Source organism: Marmota marmota, unplaced genomic scaffold (genome assembly GCF_001458135.2).
Source record: "Marmota marmota marmota unplaced genomic scaffold, marMar, whole genome shotgun sequence".
NCBI classification, from domain to species: domain Eukaryota; kingdom Metazoa; phylum Chordata; class Mammalia; order Rodentia; family Sciuridae; genus Marmota; species Marmota marmota.
The window spans coordinates 3733294-3739867 of record NW_026000076.1 but is presented as its reverse complement, the minus strand read 5'-3'; the positions used below and the strand labels follow the sequence as shown (position 1 = coordinate 3739867).

General features: G+C 38.0%; 1 long non-coding RNA gene across 1 annotated transcript in view; it reads left to right on the top strand.

The window, feature by feature from the left end:
* LOC125620114 overlaps window positions 1-6574 on the top strand; it is an 86390-nt gene that overhangs the window by 75193 nt on the left and 4623 nt on the right. The window lies entirely within an intron of this gene.

Sequence of the window (6574 nt, the reverse complement as noted above, 5' to 3'; positions counted from 1 at the left end):
TGGGTTTTTTTTTTTTTTTTTTTTTTTTTGCAGGGGCAGGGGCTATGGCTAGGCAGAGCATCATGGCAGGGAGCAAGTAGCAGATCAAAGCTTCTCACACCCTGGTTGACTGAGAAGCAAAAAAAGAGAGACAGGAAGAGATCAAAGTCCCATATCCTCTTCAAGGACAGGCTCCAATGACCTATCCTTTCCCACTAGGCCCCAACTCCTAAAAATTTCACCAGTTCCCAGCAATACCACAGACTAGCAAATCAAGTCTTTAGCAAATAGGATTTGGAGGAAAATTTAAAATATAAACCAAATCAGGCAAACTAGAAAAGATAAAAGGGCTATCTCTTAGTAAGACATTGCTTGTTTATTCTGTAAGGGCACCTGCCTCACAGAGTTCCAATACTTATTGTCATAACTATGACACACGTCCAGGTTAGACACTGGAAGGCCGAACTATAAAGTATTTAATGTTCTCTACAACATAGAAGTCGAAGGGAAAGAAAGTTTCTCTTGGGTGGCCAATCCACAGTTGTTGCCATATGTTTTAATAGATGTTGATGGAGAAAAAATGGCCGAAGAAGTTTGGAAAATAAATCTACACAGGTTTCTCTTCTATAAGACTACTTCAACTTTCTAATATGCCAAGCTGCATTATAAATCTCCCAGATGGAATATAGTATGTAGTGTTTGCACTTATCTGATCATAGAACAGCTATTTTTAAGAACTGGTTTTCTGCAAAAAAAAAAAAATCAAGTGACAAAATATTTTTTAAAAATTACTTTGATAATATGCCCCTGTCAATCACTCAACTCTGCAAGTAGAGTGCAAAAGCCATAGGAAAAATGTTATGGATTTATTTGGCCTTCAGTGGAGCAGATTTTTGTCCATGGGCCAGAATTTATTGACCTTTGTCTTAGAGTGGGCCACAACAAAAATAAGATTAATAATAATACAACCAGAACAACACTTACCAATATTCATATGGTAGCCTAGATTCTACCAAATATTTTAATGTTAATATATTATCTTTATAATATTTTTATATTTTATATCTAATGAAGATGTACATAATATCAAGTATATTAGATAAATATGTATATGCACAGTCTCTTCCGATTCTAGCAAACTTTTGAGATTATCACTGTTATGTGGTTCCTGACAATCTAAAGTGCCATGTTCGAAACTTCCCTAAGAAGAGGAAGCAGTCACCAGATTGCACTTAGCTAATTATGTGAATACCATAGTTCTTTGAATTCATACATTTCTCTTTCCACCATGCTTAGAGAATTTCTTCACTTTTCATTTCTTCAATTTGTTTCAGAGCATCTTTTTGTTTAGATGTTTATGCATCTTCTTCTAGAAACAATGGACCCAGGTGTATTGCTTGACCCTATATTCTCAATGCCAAGGAGAGGCCATGACAAATGAATGCAGTTGAATGAGGGTTCTGTGTTAATAGCAGGGTGGGAGCAGCGAGGGGACAGCAGGGTGACTTCACAGCTGCAGGGCTGCTCCTGGGGTCCCGGGGTTAGCATCTTCTGTACTCATTGACACACCATCCTCACCACTGCAGTGGGCCATCCATTCTGACTCTGCTGGCATTTTCTGTCATGTCACAGCAATGAGAACAGATCCCAAGGCGACCACAAGGATGTACCTGTGGATTGAGTTCAGGCCATTAAATTGCCATCATGCGACCCATCTAATGTCATTATCGTCCAGCTTCAGCAAAGCAGAGAAATAGAGAAAAAAATGACACAATTACCAATGTACGTGTTTGCAGACTTTCAAAAGAGCCTGAAGGAAGAAATGTCTGTAATAGATAGAAGGCACACACACACACACACACACACACCACACACACACACACACAGAAACCCTCAGAGAGGAAGTTTGTAAACTGTAGGAGGAAGGGAATTACTAAACTAAGGCTTCATTTGGGTGTGAGTCTGTTCACTGTCTCTGGAATCCTCTACAGCGAAGTCTTTTTTTCCAAGGACTTATGGAACAAATTGTGCAAATTCAAAAAGGAAATGTTGAAAGGCTGAAGTCCTAAATTGTGCTGTGTTGTTATCTGTCCATAAGGACTTACACTCCTTGTATTTTACTTCTGGATTAAAATAAGAGAAAGAACAGCATTGTTGGACCATAAATTTGGTTAGAGCACACACTCAATGGTGTATAATAGGCTTCTACATAATTTTGTATTGAATGCACTGCATCTTGGATTTGCTAACTGTAAAGTGACTCTTGGGGATGTTGTTATGGCAGTTTTGATGTGGAATCTTTTCCCTGAAAATGTGCTTTAGGGTTGTTTGAAAGATTTCTTACCCTTGCAGGTTTTCCAAGTTAACACCTTTGCATGAATTATTGTATTGATCTCCTTTTGTAGTGTTTATACAATTTTTGTTTTTGTTGTTATTGCTTTTGTAGCTGTTTGAGGTTTCATTTCTTAAGGAAAGGCTCATACAAAATGTCCACTTTTCTTGACTTATTATTCAATATCACTCTCTCTTGTCATCTAATCGTGCAAAGATAGGCCTGAGAACTTTGGGCATCTCTGTACTTTAATATTATTTTAAAAATGCCTCCTATCTTCTCTCTAATTAACTGCAATCAGGAAGGCTAGTTGGTGGACACATGGTGTTGTAGCTCTGTGAAATGCTGCCTGATGGCTATAAACACGGCCATATGTTCTCTGTGAAACATGACTATGATCACCTGCAAGAGGGACAGCTGATAGAAGAAGAAGGATCTTTCTCTTTCTCCTGTGTTATTCGAAAATCCGTGAGGTGCAGATTGGCTTAATATTTTCTCCTACCCATCACTGCTTCTGCTAAATTCCCTTTATGTTTTAGCTTCAGTTCTTTCCAATATATTTGAACTTGAAATGGCAGTTATTAAAGGAATATGTTTAGTACTTTCCCCTTTAACATCACAATACTTTAATTAGGACCGCTCTCTTGAAATCCTGCAGTACACATGTTATGCAGGTTTCTAAAACTAAGTGGTTATCAAGAAAAAGGATAAAACCATCAAAATTTTCACAGTGAATGAACAAGAATTTCTCAGCAAAGTTCAATAGATTTGCCCTGAACTGGTGCAGCTTATAAAACCCTTGAGCCTAATTGCTTTCCTGCATTTTGGCAAGAAAAATAGCTGACTCGAAATGGAGTAGAAAGAAGAGGTTTGGAAGAAAGTGTCTTTTAAGAAAAGCTTCCAACGAAAATTTCAATCAATATTTTTAATCCCAGAAGACGAGATAAAATATGATATTATGTTCCTTGCACTGAGAGATTGTGGACAGGAGAGCAGTTTCAAGAGCAAAGCTGCCGCATGTCCCTCCCACACTCTGATGAGGACAGTGAGCTATAACCAGCATACCAACAACACCTCAACTGGGAGGCTGCAAACAGGGGCCCTCGGATACCACCTCCTCATTACGCCAGGGTGTATTCCTGCTTTCACAGCTGGGCTGCGAGGCACAAATGTCTGGTTTTCCCATGCACGTAGGTGACAGAAACCATGTGTGGGACGCATTATGTACACTACGTCTCTCCACTTAGTGTCAGTGACTGTTTATTAAAGTAAACTGGCAAAATTGAGTGCAGAGTGGAGACACTGATTGCTCTTAAGCCTCCATTTTCCTATTTTAAAATATTTGAGATCACTAATTTTGATATTAAGTTTTCTACCTCTAAGATATATATGTATATATGCAATATAATAATGATAATATATATTACAGAAAGCCTGTTTTATTGCCTCTTTGATGCTTTGGGGGCTTTGTTAAATCAGGACTCTCACCCTTTACCCTTTTTTTGCTTTTTTTTTTTTTTTTAATACCTTGTATGTACCACAGAAGCTATTAAACTGTGTGCAGGTGATTGATCTCTTTAATAAAAGCAAGTTCTTTAGTAAGCAAAGAGTGATAAAGATAAACAAATGTACTGGTTTGTCCAGTGCTTTGGAGATTATGGTAACACGAGGGCATCCAGAAAGCCTATTAACAGATAAGTTAGATGAAACACATCAATTCTGATTTCAGGGAGTCAGGAACCATTTGCTTTAAGTTAATTTTATCCATGTTTTCTCTTCATTTGTAATACTTTGTGGGTTTTAACAGAAAATATTTAATAGTGTGCTGTGTAGTCCATAGATAAACGATGTGGGCAATTTCTCCACCTAACTGCTTGTCAAGCCCTTTAGCAAGGTACACAGCGCCCTGCAGTTTATCATCTCGATTTCTAGATTGTTTTGGAAGATCATTGAGAGGACTGAGACTCCCCAGAGGACTGTGCTCTAATCCTGTCATATTTCTTAAAACGCTGGAAAGTGTAAGGTTCCATGGTAAGATGATTTTACATAGGCATGTCTTCAGCTCCTCTCGATAGTGCTCTCTTTCCATGGTAACACCGTTTCCATGGCGCAGACTATACGCCACTCCAGAGCAGCGGAGGGGCTTTCTGAAGATGCTTTCCCACCCACAAGTGTGAGCACATACTGCCCTTCTCTTTCTGTCTGTCTCTGTCTCTCTCTCTCAGGCACAGATTCAGCCCACTGTTTATGTGAATTTCAGCACATTTTCTAACAGAAATTCACTAAACCAGGCAAAGCTAATTTTAAAATTAAATCTGCTTTTCTGCCCTTTATGTGATAAGATGAATAACCCACTGATGTGGCCTTTTGGAATAGTCTGGAAATATAACAAAAGCTGGTACTATCCTCAATGACATGGATTAGCAGGATAAAATCTTGGAGACAACATTTGACAGGGAAAACAGTCATTCCTGCACCAGATTTTTAAAATTTATTTCTGTTCTTTAGACTCAGAGCTCAGTCTGTGTAGCTCGGCATCATGTTAGATGCCATGGAGCATAAAAGAAATTTATACCCATGGGGATCTTACAGTTTGGGAGGCTCGGGGAATGAGATTTAGACATGTGCAATAATTAGAAAACAATATAACACTGTAAATAATCAAAATATATTGTTCATATTGGATTAGACCAACATTTGAGCTTTGGGGGCAAACAATGCCGCTGGATTTCGGAGGAGGGTGGATTTTTCTCTCTATCTTTTTTATTCCTAGGGCTGGGTGAAACAGGACATTTTAGGAAGATTTAGCAGCTTAGTAAATGTAACAGTGGATGACTTTTTGAAGTGCTATCTGCTTAATTTTCAAGAGTGAACAGCAGATATATATATATTGTTACTGATTTCATAATTGGTATCTCATCCTTTTCAGCATAGTGGTTGCTTCTGAATTACCTTCCAAATGCTTCAAAATATAAGATGTGGAGCTTTCACCTGGTCTGGAAAATCCAGTTAGACCAGATCCTCATCTGAATGACTATTCCCATATTATTGTCTTGTAGCTTTGATGAAGTAGGACAACGTAGCAGAGAACAGAGAGAGAACACAGCTTTGGGGTTAAATAAATACATTTGAGTTCTGGATCCTTTATTTTTATAAGCTTCATGGCCTTGGTTAAATTAACTGACCTCTGAACTAGAGCAGAAAAATGGCACTGATACAAGGGTACAAATATATATCTGTTAGGGAAATTCAAAGGAGATATTGATATGCTCAATAAATGGTGGCTTATTTATTCATTTATTCAACTAGGGCACATTAATTTCATGCTATGTTTCAGGCATTATCTTGATATTGTGGCTATAATAGGGCCAATTTCTGCCCTCAAGGATTTAGAGTGCACACCCTAAAACAGCAAAATATAATGATTGATGTTTGATTCACTGGAATGTAACCCCATGAAGGCAGGTTGCTGGGGTTTTTCCTTCTTATTTTGTTTACTGCAAAACCCTTAAAAAAGTGCTTGCACACTGTAAGTATTCAATAAATATTTGTTGAAAGATTAAGTATTATGATAAGAGAAAAATAGGAATATAACCAACCTGGAATATAAAGAAATGCTAGCCAGAGGAAGTGATATACAAAAACTTCCTCAAACATAGAGAGTTAGCCTGCAAACACAGTGGGATTTAATTTTGCAGATACAGGAGACCCATTTTTTTTTTTAACTTGGTTTAGAACTTGTGTACTTTTCCAATGATGTCTCATGGGTAGATTCTTGCAATTTTATTTGTGTTTCTGACAAATTGATGTGCAACAAGTAATGAACTGTGCTCCAAAAACTCATGTATAAGACAATGCAAGAAGGTTTAGAGGAGAAATGATTGGGTTATGAGCTTAACCCAATAAGTGGATTAATTCCCTGATGGGATTAACTGAGTGGTAACTGAAGGGGGGCAGGATGTGACTGGAGGAGGTGGGCATTGGGGGTGTGCCTTAGGGGTATATATTTTGTATCTGGCAAGTGGAGTCTCCCTCTCTGCTTGCCAATCATCACGTGAGCTGCTTCCCTCTGCCGCACTCTTCTGCCATAATGTTCTGCCTCTCTTTGTGCCCTGAGAAACAGAGCCAGCTGTCTATGAACTGAGACTCCTGAAACTGTGATCCCTCTGATAAACTTTTCTTCCTCTAATGTTCTTAGTAGGTATTTTAGTCACAGCAGCAAAAAAAAAAAAAAAAAAAAAAAAAAAAAAAAAAAAAAAAAAC